Source organism: Hesperophylax consimilis, chromosome 25 (assembly GCF_061612785.1).
Source record: "Hesperophylax consimilis isolate HC1 chromosome 25, BYU_Hcon_1.0, whole genome shotgun sequence".
In the NCBI taxonomy this organism is placed as follows: Eukaryota; Metazoa; Arthropoda; class Insecta; order Trichoptera; family Limnephilidae; genus Hesperophylax; species Hesperophylax consimilis.
Window position 1 is genome coordinate 29,729,403 of NC_142860.1, and position 15,918 is coordinate 29,745,320.

At 36.3% G+C, this 15,918-nt stretch overlaps 1 protein-coding gene across 1 annotated transcript in view; it reads right to left on the reverse strand.

Annotated features, from left to right (window-relative positions):
• The window catches only part of LOC149411781 (limbic system-associated membrane protein-like), a 212,976-nt gene extending 199,966 nt beyond the window's left edge, over positions 1-13,010 (reverse strand). Inside the window, exon 1 of the mRNA XM_089646869.1 lies at positions 12,761-13,010. The gene's annotated coding sequence lies outside the window, so the exon portion shown is untranslated. The remainder of the gene's footprint in view (positions 1-12,760) is intronic.
• Between the last annotated feature and the right edge of the window lie 2,908 nt (positions 13,011-15,918).

A 15,918-nucleotide genomic window follows, 5' to 3' on the forward strand; every position in this document is an offset into this window, starting at 1 on the left:
GATTTCGCCGTTTATTCCATATTTTTAGATTTTATAAATTTGGCACATTATGGCAAGCGATCGCTCAAAACGCTTTTGCAAACATGACAACATTTGCCGAAAATCGCTACATGAGTATCATTTGTCTATTTAACAGACCTATTTTTATTAACCCTTGATTCATAACCATTCGTCCCACAGACCGCACAAAACGTAAATTTGTTTCTAGTGTCTCGAGTGAAAGAGATAGAATGATGACCTCTCAAGTACCTTCCTAGATCGCTTGTTCATTAGTAACGCGGGTGTGCTTACCTCGCAGTGAAGTTTTGTGGACAAGTTATAGACCTTTGAACGTCTGAGAGACGAATGTTTATGAATAGTGTAACTTTTGACGAGACTGCTGTTAAGTTATGTTAAAAACATTGTTTTTGATGAGTTCTGGTTATACAGAGTAAAAGTAAGTATATGATATTATTCTATATGAGTTATTATTTATAGTTACATCATATTTTATTGTTAAAAATGTATTATTGTGTGTATTTTACATCAAATCTTTTTATTTTATTTTAGAATGGATGATCGGAAAATTGATGACTATTTGAATCGTTTATCTAATTCTGGTGATGATGATTTTACCAGTCAGCAAAAGGACGTAGAAATCAGTGATGTCGAAGATCATGTGGAATTAAATGAAATGGTACCGACAGATTCCGTCAGTGATAACGACATGGTTACGTAAAAGACAAGAAATGCCAACTTTGAAGAGATGCCTAAAAAGGAAAATCGCCGAAGTTTTAGATGAAATGCCTACCATTGCCACACCTGGTCCAAGTGGACCTCAAAAAAAGGTTTGTGGTTATTGTGATTATAAAAGACGGCATATGACAAGGTCCCAATGCAAGCAATGCAAAAAGTATATGTGCATGGACCATTGCGGCCTCATGTGTGTGGAATGTACCTATGAAATTTAATTTTAACTCGTTTATTAAGTTTTTTGTTACCTAATTAAACATATTAAAGAGTGCCATACTTAATTTATTTATTTTATTTACAAGTACCCCAAAACTCGTCACTTAAATTTAGTCGTCTGTGAGACGAATGTTTATGAATAATGTTCCTCTTAGATAAGGTTATGAATTTAGGGTTAAGAGATTTCTTCATTTCTAAGTTATCTAATTGTTATTTCTATTTTGAGATCGCTAAGCGAAACTGAAAAACTTTAAAACATAGCTGTGGTTTAAACAGAGTTATATAATTTAACGTGTTCAATTAAAACATAAAAAAAACAGTTCTAGTCAAGATTTTTTTTACTATATTGTTTTTATTTTGTAGAAATCGGTTTTCTTCATTCAAATTCAGTATTTTTTTATGAAAATACTTCGATATTGTAACCGTGCGAAAAAAATTGAGAAAGTCTTCCTCAAATCGAATACGATTCTAAGAAAATCCTTTCGGGACAAATCAAACATGACATTTTGAATAGTCGCCCCCCGGCCCCTAGTTCTCAGTACTCACGTCACCTCTCGTCGGATCTCACTCAAACACATTCACGAGGTGAAGTGTTCTCGTGGGAAGCAAATAAGACCATGAGTCAACTGTCACCTTGTCCCGCTTTTCACCACATTCTCTTTGCCCTCGAAACCTCCAACCCCAACAATATAGTGAGACTTCGCAGACTGTTAGTGTTTTGATTTTTACAAACTTACATATAATCTTTCGATACAAATAATAAAACTTTACGGAGAAAAATGAGTATTGCTTATTTATTGGAATGGTGATTACTTTCCGAACGGCCTCAATATTTTTTAAATGTTCATAAATAGGTACTAATTACATTATTTCCAATAAAGCAAATGTCACAAACGTTCGTAAGTACGTACGAGTACACGTGATTAAATAATACTGTTTAACAAATAATACAATACCGTCCAATTTGATAACCTGAAACACAATCATGTGTGCCTGCGCTTTGAGTGCCAATTTCAGTAATACCATTCGGCCCCGAGTATCTCATGTATCGCCCACTTGATCTGTCTGTACATACAACCCCATCCCATTGTACTCTAAGGGGTATCCTATAATGTCATGGTTTTTATATCTGTCGATATCATACACCAGGAACACGTAACCTGTCCAGAAGCGGTCATTATTGAGGGATGATTTTATTACTCATACTTGTTCATTTATGATATTAAAACCAATATTAATGTAAGTTTTTATCGCACGTGTATGGGATGAATGGCGTGATAACATGACGGTTTTTATCTTTTTTAATAATGTTACTGTAAAACTTTATGCACACAAGTAAATATAACATAATTTTAATTTCCTCAAGGCCGATGTTCTATGTCATCTTTTGCGGATGCAGTTTGGAGGGTTGTATGTGATTTGAGAATTTAAGGTAGAAACAATGAGACCAGTAAATCACTCCACAGCCGAGCGGTTCAACGAGTCGTAGAAACTACCATTCCTCATGTGACCAATGCCAGCCGCGCTTTCCTACTATAGTATATATATACCGGGAGAACAGTAGTGTGCCAACTACCGCACGCAACGGTTGTGTCCGCCGCGATGTTCGCGATGCCACCGGCAAGTTATTGTTACCGCGCGTGCAGGTAGTGCAGTGAGTGAAGCGGATACCAAATTAAGTGGGCCTCCAACTACAAACTATGCCGCTATTTAAGGGGCCGAAGACCGATAGGTCTCCCGGCCAAGGGGAGTCAAAAAATATCGGGGAACAATTAAAAATATTGTCCCTGAATATTGAGGGAACCTCTCGATCAAAGGTGGATTTTTTATTAAAAATACTCACTGACAGAAATATCGATATTTTGCTACTCCAGGAAACTCATATCGTAGAAACCGACTCACCACGCTTGGATATTCCCGGCTACCTTCTAGCGGCAGTGCGGGGACACCCAAAACATGGGCTTGCAACCTACATCAAGCCGGAGTTGCAGAATATCACCCGAAAAATCACTGATGGATATCACGCGATCGGAATTCAGGTTGGAAAACTCGCTGTATTTAATATCTACAAACCTCCCAATGAACTATGGCAGTCACCAGCTCTTCCTGCATACAATCACCCGGCGGTGTATGTGGAAGATTTCAACAGCCACCACTTCCTATGGGGCTACTTCGACGACCGATAAAGCTGGAGAGCAGATCACGGATTGGGCGTCAGCACAGGATTGCCAACTTATTTACGATGCTAAGCAAAAGGGAACATTTTTCTCTGCGCGATGGCGACGTGAATATACGCCAGACTTGTGTTTTGTCTCTACAGCGCCGGACGGAAAACCTATGAGGGCTTCGAGAACTATATTGAACAGTTTCCCACATAGCCAACACAGGCCAGTCATGCTAAGCATAGGCATACAGATTCCGTGTATTTCCAGCAATCCGTTGCCGCGATGGAATCTAAGAAAGGCAGAATGGCGAGACTTCTCGAAATATGTTGACAGGGTTGTGGATAACATACCACCAAAGCCGAATTCCTACGACCGTTTTTCAAACCTTTTATTTCTAGCCGCAAAGAAATTTATACCTAGAGGCTACAGAAAAGTGTATATTCCAACATGGAGCTCAGAAAGTGAACAGCTTCTAGCCGAATTCGAGAGGACGAATGACCCAGACACTGCCTCTGACCTTCTCCAGTCTCTGGACGACGGGCGTATGAAACGGTGGAATGAATTAATGGAGGAAATGAATTTCGAGCACTCAAGCAGAAAAGCATGGCAAACACTAAGGCGACTTGGAGCTGCAGATCAGCCAACTAAAACAATGCCCAAAGTGTCACCAAATGCTGTTGCTCAGCAACTACTCCGTAGTTCAAAAACGACAACAAGGTCTAACATAAACCACCAGGTCCAAAAATCTCTGAAGGCGGCGCGGCTAAAATGGCCGGTGAACCCCAACACTGTGGTCGCCGTTACAGCTGACGATGTAGATATCGCCCTCACTTCAACAAAAGCTGGGAAAGCAGCTGGATGTGATGGAGTTCTTCCAGACTTTCTGAAACATGCTGGACCACGGACAAAAATATGGATCGCAAAACTATTTACTGAAATTTTCAAAACTGGAGAAATACCAAATACCTGGAGAAAGTCTAAAGTTATTGCGATCCTCAAACCCAACAAGCCAGCAGAGGATCCGAACAGCTACCGGCCAATTTCACTTTTAAGTACCATGTACAAACTTCTTGAGCGAGTTGTGCTCCGCAGACTTACTCCAATTTTGGAGAAAGTGGTCCCACAAGAGCAAGCTGGCTTCAGACCAGGCTGTAACTGCTGCGATCAGGTGTTGGCACTGACAACACACATTGAATCTGGTTTCCAGAAACGGCTGAAGACTGCGGCAGCGTTCATTGATCTCTCTGCGGCCTACGACACGGTGTGGCACAAAGGCCTCCTTGTTAAACTGTACGACACCATAGAGGATGGCAACACAGTACGACTCATTGAGCAACTGCTAACTGGCCGTACCTTCAGGGTTTTTCTAGGAGGGCGAAAAAGCAAAAAAATACCCCTCAATAATGGCCTTGCCCAGGGCTCAGTGCTGGCCCCATCGCTATTTAACATCTACACTTGAGACCTCCCTCACACTGAAGGCAGAAAATTTGCTTACGCAGATGACATTGCCGTCACAGCTCAAGCCAAAACCCTTAAAGCAGCAGAAGATATCCTCAATTCTGACCTAAAGGCTTTGGAAGAATATTTCCTCAATTGGCGACTAAAGCCAAATGGGTCGAAAACAGTTGCGACAGCTTTTCATCTTAGCAATTCACAAGCGGATGCCAAACTCTGTGTTCAGTTTGATGGAAAAAATATTTACCATGACCCCCACCCCCGCTATCTCGGAGTTACTTTGGACAGGAGCTTGAACTACCGGCAACACATGGAAACAGTGGGTAAAAAAACCAGGACAAGGCTTAACTTAGTTAATAAGCTAGCTGGAACTAGCTGGGGATGCGACGCCAACACGCTCAGAACAGCATCCATTGCCCTGGTTTTCTCAACGGCTGAATACTGTGCTCCAGTATGGGCTAGAAGCGCCCACACTTCCATGGTAGACGTTCAGCTTAATGCCACAATGCGAACCATCAGCGGGACTTTAAAATCTACTCCTCTCCCTTGGCTCCCCGTACTTGCAAACATAACCCCGCCAAACATCAGGCGAGAAATTGCAACACTGAGGGAATACAAGAAGGCGCTGCAAAAAAGCGCAATACCTCTACACGAAGATGTCGTCTCCCACCCGGCATGCCGCTTGAAGTCCCGAAAGCCCTTCTGGGCGGAAGGAGAGAGGCTCCTCCGACTACCTCTCACCCCAGAAGATAGGTGGAAACTTGAGTGGCAAACGGCCAACGTGGGAAATGCCCATCTCATACAGGACCCCACCGAGAGACAGCCTGGGTTCTCACTGCCTCGCAAAACCTGGTCCGCCATCAATAGGTTAAGGTGCTCCCATAGCCGCTGTGCCCACATGATGCACAGATGGGGCCTTAAAGAGTCGGCGATGTGTGAATGTGGTGCGGTGCAGACTACCGAACATGTGGTCAACGAATGCCCGCTCCATTCATTCCCCGGCGGGATTGATGAGGTCCACATGGCGACGCCTGAGGCCCTAAAATGGCTCGCAGATCTAGATGTCCCCCTCTGACCCCCCACCATACGAAAGAAGAAGAAGAAGAAGAAGACCGGGAGAACAAGGACAGCCTTCCCACCCGATCTGTGTTTTGTAGATTGCAATCCGTTTGTTAAGATAGGGGAATCTATTTATCAACAGAGTTTGGATTTATTAAAACTATTTTAGGACTCCAGACCAGAAACGGCTGCCAAATCAACAATGGGGCGCACTTGAGATGTGTACATGGTCAGTACTTGTGTACTATTAAAGTATCTGTTGGAGGTGGTTCCCGGTTTAAATAACTCATACCTTCTTTAAAATTATCGGTTCCATGATAACTCCTCAAAATGACAATTCAACACACCTAAGGTGATAGAAAGTCATTAAAAGTGATGAAACCAAAACTTATGTAACCTACTTAACCTAGTTTTTGATCACTTTTCAAACTTTAAACACTTTTTATAGGTGTGTTAAATTGTCATTTTAATGAGTAATACGGTCACCAAAATTATCATAATGCAAAATTTTTGTCAGATTTGATACTCAAATAACAAATACACCGCATTGCATTCACCATAATAGCTAATAATATTTAGCCACTTTGTTGCGGTATGACCAACGGCGGACATTTTTTTTATTTATTTTTATTTCTTTTTTGTACAATATTTTTTACATTTTAAGTTTTCCAGTAATAAAGATATATATTAATAATAATTTTAATTTTTCCATTAAACGTCAAAGAGATCACCGCTCGCCGCGGCGCGACGATATTCCCTTTGATAGCGCTCTATGAGCTCTATGAGCTGCCGTGGACTTGCCAGGCTCCAAATTATTACATTTCAGTAGGATTCATTGAGTACAGTCGGTAGACGATATAATAATATCACATTTGACCTCCGTGGCAGTATTAAAACTAATGTTGTGTTGCCGTAACAAAAATATCTCTAAATAGTCTCAAAATATTATAAAATAAAGTCGCTATCCGCGTCTGTCTGTTTGTGCGCTTAGTTCTTCTAAACTACGCATTGGATTTTTATAGGATTTTTACTATCATTAAGAGAATTTCTTCCGAAAGGCTTATAGAGTTTCAATAAAAGCTTAGGTATATAATTAAATGGAAAAAATAATATTTTCAGGAGCTTACATTGCTAACGCTGACTAAACCTTTTTAGATACATCAAAATAATGTTCTACAGAATTTTATATCTAGTAGTTATTTCTTGTAGCCATGGGATATGTCTATCTCGTAAGGATTATCATCGTCTTGTACAATATAATGGGTTATTTATGAAGCGATGTTGACCAATATAATATTAACCCTAATCCAATTAAATAAGTTAGTTACGTTGAAAATTTAATATTAGATAAAAATTGGGCTTATTGGTATATAATTTAAATGAACATGTTAGAAAATATCATAGATTTAAAATTACGCGCAGCAAAAAAAAAGAGTCAAGAAGCTTCTTTGACCAATAAAGTTTCAATCCTTAGCCAATTACTCATATTAGTTACATTTTTTTCTTTCAGCCTGCAAAATACTGTTAACGTGCAAAATACTGTAATACTGTCAATTTAAATAGTTTTATCAAAATTTTCCCCTACTTGATGAAAAAAAACTTCAATACGGTATGCCTATGTAATGAAATTGATGTACTAAATACTTATAGTATCGAGGCGTATCCAGAAAGTAAGTGTACTGAGGCTCTCACGACCAAATGAATTTTATTTTCGACATGTTGGTTACACTTACGTGTAGCCTGACTCTTCCCCTCCGCAAAGAGACCGGTTAAAGGTCAGTACGTTCAGAAGTGTCGACTCGACAACACGTTTCGTGAAAAATGTCAATCCAATCTCCCGCCAAGTGCGGAATACGCGGCATCATCCTTTATCACGTTTGGAAGGGAAAACCTCCGTTTGAGGTTTATAATGAGGTGAAAACTGCATATGGTGATAAAGCTATGAATTTTGCGAGTGTGTACACGTGGTATCGCGAGTTTAAAAACGGTTCTCACCTCTTCACCCCCCGCCAAAAAGTTAAAAACCACAATTTCAGCCAAGAAAATCATGGCATCCGTGTTTTGGGATAGTCAAGGCATAATTTTGAATGAATATCTGCCTCAAGGGGAGACCATCAACTCTGCAAGATACTGTGAGACCCTAAAAAAATTGCGGAAGGCGATTCAAAACAAGGGGAGAGGTATGCTGACAAAGGGAGTCAGCCTGCTGCACGACAATGCCAGACCACACACGGCCAACGCCACGAAGAAACTGCTTGCCTCGTTTAAATGGGATGTTCTGAACCACTCCGCGCATTCCTCTGACCTAGATCCTTCAGATTATTATCTCTTTACTTCCTTGAAGCTGTACATGGGTGGAAAAAGGTTTTCAACCGACGAGGAGGTAAAGGAGGAGGTGGAGAAGTGGACGAAGGGGTTGGCGGGAAACTTCTTCGAGGAAGGCATAAAAAAGTTGACACCCCGCTTCGCCACCTGCATTGAGAGGAATGGTGACTATGTCTAAAAATAGCTTACATATGTACTACGGTAACCGTGTAATTTTTTTGTAAATTAACAACATCGTAGTATTTGTTTCCTAGCTGTTGAATCCGTCGCATAGGAGTGTGATATTGAGACGTTGATATAGAATTGCTACAATAATATGGTAGGTACTGTCTTGTAACCGATCTGCTTGGAGTATGAAAAGAGATTACACATAATAAATCAGGGGTATCAAACATTGAATTAATGATTTTATACAAACAGGTTAAATCGGAAATACATTAATACTTGAACATAATTGAAAATATATAACACATATTAACAAATAATAAAAAACAGGAATTTACGGTGATGTTGTTACTAATCGGTGGGATATAACAATATCAGCATTTTTAAAGTTATGTGCTCGAGACAATTTCACAAAAACACAGATATATGACAAAGTTCCAAACAATACGTGGAATCAGACTGCCGAAACCTTCCAACGAAGAAAAAGCAAGGTACTCCAGTTGACGGCTATCCTGATGTTAAAAAACGGATGTTATTTTGAGGGTCTATCTGGTTCATACCAACTTGCTTTTACTTCAGAATGTCACTTCATGAAAGGCCCAATATCTTTTGCACACATCAAAACTGTACAAGGACTTACTTATAAAACCTATCAAGCAGCATGCAAAGTAATGGGTATCTTGAAAGATAACCCTGATTGGGACAACACATTATCAAAAGCTGCTATTTGCAGCTCAGATAGGTCATTGTTGTATTTGGTTGCCTTTATCGTAGCGTTTTGTCAAGTGACCGACTCTGTAATTGTTTGAAATAAATTTCAAGAAAATATGGCAGAAAACATTTCTATTCGGTGACGGCAAGTTGCAAGTAAGTCGCTAAGTCGATAAAATGGGCGAAAAATGTATGTTTACAAAATATTAATAAAGAAATGCAAAACACATTATGTATATTAAAATTATTACTAAATGCACTTTTTGTAACTGTAAACTGTCAATGCGTGCTAAAAAATAGATCTGATAGAACATGTGCCTAAATCACTACACTTATGATGCCAGATTACACATTGTACCCGTGCGAAGCCGGGGCGGGTCGCTAGTACTGAATAAGTTGAATGTAAACATGGATAATGGATTAAGATACAAGTATTTACATACATACGCGCGCCGAGCATAAACCCGTAATAGATTATATTATACACGTGTGAAGTACCTAGACCTACTGCTGCTCCTTTGTGCGATCGCGGCACCAATATGTATGTATCCATGTATGGTTTTTATATATTATATATAGTATATTTATACTTACATCACTTGGAGAAAGTACAAAGAAGGTTTCTTTTATATAAATGTTCAATATAAGTGGAAACAACCTATAAATGATGTCTGCTACAAAACATTAATGTCTGATCTAAAATACCGCTACTTTCTAAAAATTAATGATATTCTCATTAGGTATACTTTTAACTAACTTAATAACTTGTATATTTGTGTAAAGGGTTATAAATATCCGTGTCCCAGTTAGTCTTCGAATTCACCAACCATTTCACTGTGACAACCATAACACTAACTATTCATATCACTCCCCACCAGCGCGATTTTACCCAGATGCCAATATATATACAGACCTTTTAGACATATTCAAAACCTCTCCCTCTCCTTTTACCTCGGCATCAAAGCAAAATAATCATTTGTGACAGAAATGTATTTCTGCATTATTTTTGTAATATGATTTTGAAGTATTTATTGATATGTATTTCTGCATTATGTAAAATTTTACTTGTATAATGTGCATTAAGGTCTTACGAACGTTCAATAAATAAAGTACTTTTAAACGTGTAAATTTTTTTTGTTTTTTACAATAATATGATTTAACCATTAAAAAGCACGCAGTTTTCAGGTACACTACAATTCATAACCTCAAAACTTTGCTCCAAACCATTCATAATCCCTAGCAAAGCCGGGTACACGTCAGCAAGAATATAATTATGCTACGAATTCGTCCACATGTAATTAGTTTTTAACTAGGCAGATGCCTATTCTAAGGAAGTAAATATAATGTATTTACTATAATTTATATTTATAAAGTGGGGCAAAAGTAATGTAATTATGCGAATGTGTCATAATTTTTGCAAAATGTCATTGTGCTTTTACATTTATGTTGTAGACAGATAGAGAATAGGTTGAAAATAAGCAATGGAGCTATATAAATTATTGTTAGTGCTTATTTGACCAATTTCCGGTCTGTTGTTTTAATGCAGCGTGAGTTTTGTCTTCGTTCTCCTCTTCGTCCTGCACCATGTGCGCGAACAATTAAGTGTAAAATTTCCGAGCCCATTTTTTCTATTTCTAACAAAATGGCAGCCAATTCACACTTTGAAATTACTCCACAAAACAACAGACCAGAAATTGGTCAAATAAGCAGTAACAATAATTTTGCATTGTTCAGGTGTATATCGCTCCATTTCTTGTTGTACCATGGTTCAAGAGCAAAGAGGAACTTGGAGGGATATTTAAGATCCTTTAAGAAAATATTGTAATCAAGAAAAATTTCAATATTCGAAGAAAGCCAAGTTACCCACGTATAAAAATATAAATCGGATTTCTGTTAAGTGCTCATATAAAAAAAGAATATCATTTTTGCCATCGAAAATATAGCCGCGAAGTGCTCACACTTCCGATCATATATCCCAGAAAGACCAGGAACGATATCATAAAGTTTTACGAGGCGCGAAATTTCCATAGCTCAGTAAAATAGCCAATTGTTCACCGAAGTGCTTTTCCGGGATGATTCATATACACACCGCCACGAACACTAACTTACTTGAATCATTTCGGTGACGTTCAAATCATTTTTTGTCAATATTACATGTTTCTGGTTGTAAAATTTAAAATTACCTAGATTTTCTTTTCCAGTAGGTACTAAAAATAACTTCTGAACATAACATTATAAAACTGGGGGAACGAACACGTGGAAACCGCTAGACGCTTAAAATCTATCATTTATGTAGTGTTTATATCAGCACAACCCCTTTAAGACCTGCCTTCACCTCGAGGGTAGTGGTAGTGAGGTACAGTCCGCTTCTTATTCCAAACTATCTTGTAATCCAACTCGTCTGTGCCTGTTCTTTCGAAGATTTTCATTGCCTTTAATGGGGACATGACGGTTTCTTGAAAGCAATTTCAGGTTCCAGTAAACTTGAAAAAATAACGCGTTGTGGCCACAACTTTTTACTACGCATCATCATCATCATCATCAGTCTGGTCTCTGGTCTGAAGCTCTCATATATGGGTTTCCGCTTTATTATTTTCTGAGTCTTTATGTTTGAAATAAATACTTTTTTTGTTGAAGTTCAATTTTTTATCCTGAAAAGTATCTAAATAAATATATATAAAATACCTAGGTACACAGTTGGTTAGGTTAGATTAGGTTTTTCAGAATTACAAGTACCTAAATAAATTTATATTATAGGGACACAGTTGGTTAAACCACTTTTAAAAGAAGAAAAAAAACACCTTGTGTCAGTTGGATAATAATGATAAGTAAGTATTCCAGTTTCCGGAAATGGATAGTAATTCGTTTTAGTAGGTATTTCGTTAGAATTAAAATCGATTTTTCACTTGGCGACCATTATTATTAATGTTAAAGTTTTAGGGTGAGTATTTTTCGCCTCTTATTTAATTCAAAATATGAACCAGTCCTAGAATAGGTTTTTAGTTGGGGTTTAATTTTTAAAAAGCCACAATACAAAAACTATTTTAATATTATTATGTCAAAACATGACCTTGTCAAAGAGGTATTTTGGTACTGTCAGATTAATAATTAATTTTGTAGTGTGCCAAGGGTGAGCAAGGGGGAATCAGGGAGTGAGCAGGGGGGGAGCAGGGAAGAGCAGGGGGAGAGCAGGGGTCGAGCAGGGGGGTGGGGGGAGAAGGAAGGAATAGTACACTTAAAAATTCTGTTTTAAGGTATTTTTCAAATGGATTCTCAAAGGTTGTTCTCGCGGTAATTTTATTAAATAAGGTAAAAGGAAATAGGGTATAATTGAAAAACCAACCCCTCAATTACTACCGCGTAAATATTACATTTTCAGAGATTTTAACATAGAAATATGAAAATTATTACAAAATCTATTAAAATATCAATATAAAATTTTTAGGTAAAATAAATTCTACCACTTATAAGGTGCTCATATTCACTAAAAATGTGATTATCTACTCTACAGTGTAAAATAGATTCGTAACGCACTTCCCTTAAATAATTTTACACATTCCTTAACAAATCCTTCATAGCGATTAATCTAAAAATAAAAATTTAATAAATGAAAAAAATCAACCAATATAAAACGAAGTTTTTTTTTACTAAAAGACATTTACTTTTCTTTGACTGGGGATTGAACATTCCTTCCCAGGGACTGACTCTTAACTGCTGTGAACTTTTAAAACTTAAATAAAATAATAAATTTGTTTTGACTGAGGTTTGAAATCTCCTCCACAGGGACCGCAGTTAACCGCGCCAACAACTGAGCCAAATCCCGATTGGGTAGGACCGGCATTTATTTCATATACTACAGAAATGTGTAGATGTCAGTGGGTTAATTTAAACTTTCAAGTTTTGCATTCATGTATTTAACGATAATATCTTACCTTTCGATTACTTCAGAAGATTTTTTAAACTCACTCCACACAGAAAACTCACTATTGTATATCAAACACCACACTGAATAAAACAACAATCAAATGAGGACAGAAGAACTGACACAAAGCGTTTACATCAGAACAGCTTATAAAGTAATTTTGAAATAGATCACAAAAATGAAACAGTTGCTATTAAATCGTCGCATTAGAAATCGTAAAACTTTGAATAGACGAAATACGTTAAGGACTGCTCCATAAACCTCTAGTTTAAACGCCGACAGAACACTGTTGAGGAAAATCCGCTCGACTTCTACACTAGACGTTCGGCAATTTCCGCCAATGCCCGGCTGTTTCCGTCGTTTTGTACAAATATCAGGCAATGAACTCGATAAGGGTTTATTAACGATCTCAGTAATGCTGGGAGATAATTCTATGCAGTGCTAACTGCAGCAAGTGGTTATTAGGGCCTGCAGTATCAATTGGAGATTCTCTAATATGAATTTTAATACAAGCTTCGACATGACAAACAAATGGAAAATCTTAATTAAGAAGAAGTTTAGTTTTTTTTTAGTTTCCATAATGCTACGCTTACTAAAATTTCACCAATGCTTACTATAGTCACTAACTGTATTACTAAAAAACGTGGTGAAAATGTTATTCAATTGATAAACGATCGTGTTTGTGAAAACTTTACTAACTGAAAAGTAAAATATAAACTCACATAAAATAGTTCATGAAAAGGATATATACATTGCTTATTCAGTCAAAGGAGTTGTTCGTCTGTTGTATAAACTTGAAATAATAATAATTTTTCACCGAATTTCTTCAAGGTATTTTAAGTCTTCTATTTATTTATTTATTTTAAAGATGTCATAAAAGCAAATACTTTAAAAAATACCTTTTAAGATTTTGTATTTTAAATATACTTTAATGTTTAAAAACTGCAATATTTTAATTTCAAACATTGAAAAGATTCACACAAACAATGAATTTGAAAGAATTAAAAATTCAAAGAACACAGTAATATTATTTAAGGATTTTGAAATATAATAATAATTGTCACGTCAATTTTTATCTCGTTCATACAAATACAAATAAAAATAATAATTCTTAGAGATAAATAAAAAAATCAGATATTTTGGATCCATTTTGTCATCAATATAAAGGTTAATTTTTTTAAACGTTGTATTTACCTACACATGCATAGGCCATTTATGTTATTAACCAACATCACTTTCATGTAAGTTTTACTAAATTTTTATTATGACTATTCATCTTTATAACAATTATTCAGTTTCTGGGATAGTTCAAGACTGAACGACGTTTCCGAACGTTACAATTCTTATTATCAGGAACAAATTTCTAACACGACAACAAAAATCACGTTTGCAAACTTTGACATCATGACATCCGTTGCATCCGAAACTGCTCACGAATTAGGATGTATATGAAAGTGGACAGTAAATAAATTCAAACCAGACAAAATGAATGGGTGTTTGGATGAAATGTGTGAAAGTTTGTGTAAGAATGAACAAGCTGTGGAAGGAGAGGAAAAGGAAGACTATTCAATTACCACTTTATCTCTGCGAAGAAGCGCAAAACCAAATCACAATGTAATGAGTTCAACCGCGATACTTCCAAACATATATCTATTGTTAAACATAAGCATTTGATCCTAATTTTGTATTTTAAATTATATTATTTTTTTCGTATCGCTCATTCTTATTATTACAAAATTGTATATTTAACTAAACCTTCTAACGCGTTTTCAATATTTACACTTTTTTTCCTTCTATAACATAATATGTTCTATAATTAAAAAGTGTAATATGAAATTATGATATGAACAAATTTTTTCAATTTGACAAGCCTAAAACAGGATCCATTCTTAGTTGGCTAGTCAAAGTTTCCGGATATGTTTTACTGTTTATGAAATATATTTTTATTAGGTATTATAAAAAAAACAAAAATTAACGTCACAACAAAACGAATTATTATTCAGACGATATTAAACACTTCCAAGATAAAAGATGTTTTTGATTTCACTTTTCAACGAGATTATGTGCACGAAAAACACCGACAACTTTCTTCCAGTAGTTCAATCCTTCTTCTGTTTTCCAAAATTAAATGGCTCTCTGAGTGATTTGCAGACCACAAATGTTGGCATACCGCAGGGAACTGTTCTAAGTCCAATTCTTTTCTTCATTTATGTCAACCATATTTTTAAACTCTCAATTATGTCTAAGTTTATTTCATACACTGACGACACAGCAATTTTAACTGAGGGATTAACTTGGAATGAAACCCAAAAAATAGCAGAGTTAGACATAAACATACTTAAAAAATGGTTGGATAAAAATTTGTTAACACTTAATACTGAAAAAACTTTTATAATACCTTTCACCATTAATAAAAATTCATTCTCTGATAATTTAAAGATAAGTATACACTCATATAATTGTAATAGAATTTCAAATTTAAGTAAACCTGACTGCTCTGTACTTACTGTTAAAACCAATGTAAAATATTTAGGTGTAATTATAGATAGTAACATAAAGTGGAAATTACAAATCATTGCAATAGAAGAAAGGTTAAGAAAAATTATTGTACATTTTTCTTAGAATACGAAACATACTAAATTTTAAATTATTAAGAACCATCTATTTTTCACTAATTCAATCTGTACTACAATATGGAATTGTTGGTTGGGGTGGAGCATTCAAAACTTCTCTCTTACCTTTAGAAATCATCCAAAGAATATTTATAAAAATAATTTTGAAAAAACCGTATCATTACCCCACAATTAGATTATTTCAAAAATTTGAAGTCCCGTCCAGTACAGATGGCCATTCGTCGATGGGTGACAGCATTCAAGGAGGCCATTTCTACCATAACTCTGCGTTGACCTCATGGTACATAGAAAACTTTTTTCCACTTATTTCATTAGTAAGATGAAGTTGATCACGATAAAAAAATAAAATAAGTTTAAAATTTGTTTTAATAAATCATTATAATTGAATTCCACATCAAATTATCAGAATCGAAAATATAAGTATTAAAAAAATCTGTATTGACCAATTAATCTGGTTAGAGTCCTCTACTTGATACGTCAGCTGGATTCAAAAGAATTCGTATTTGAAACTACTTAATCGACGGACTTACTTCAT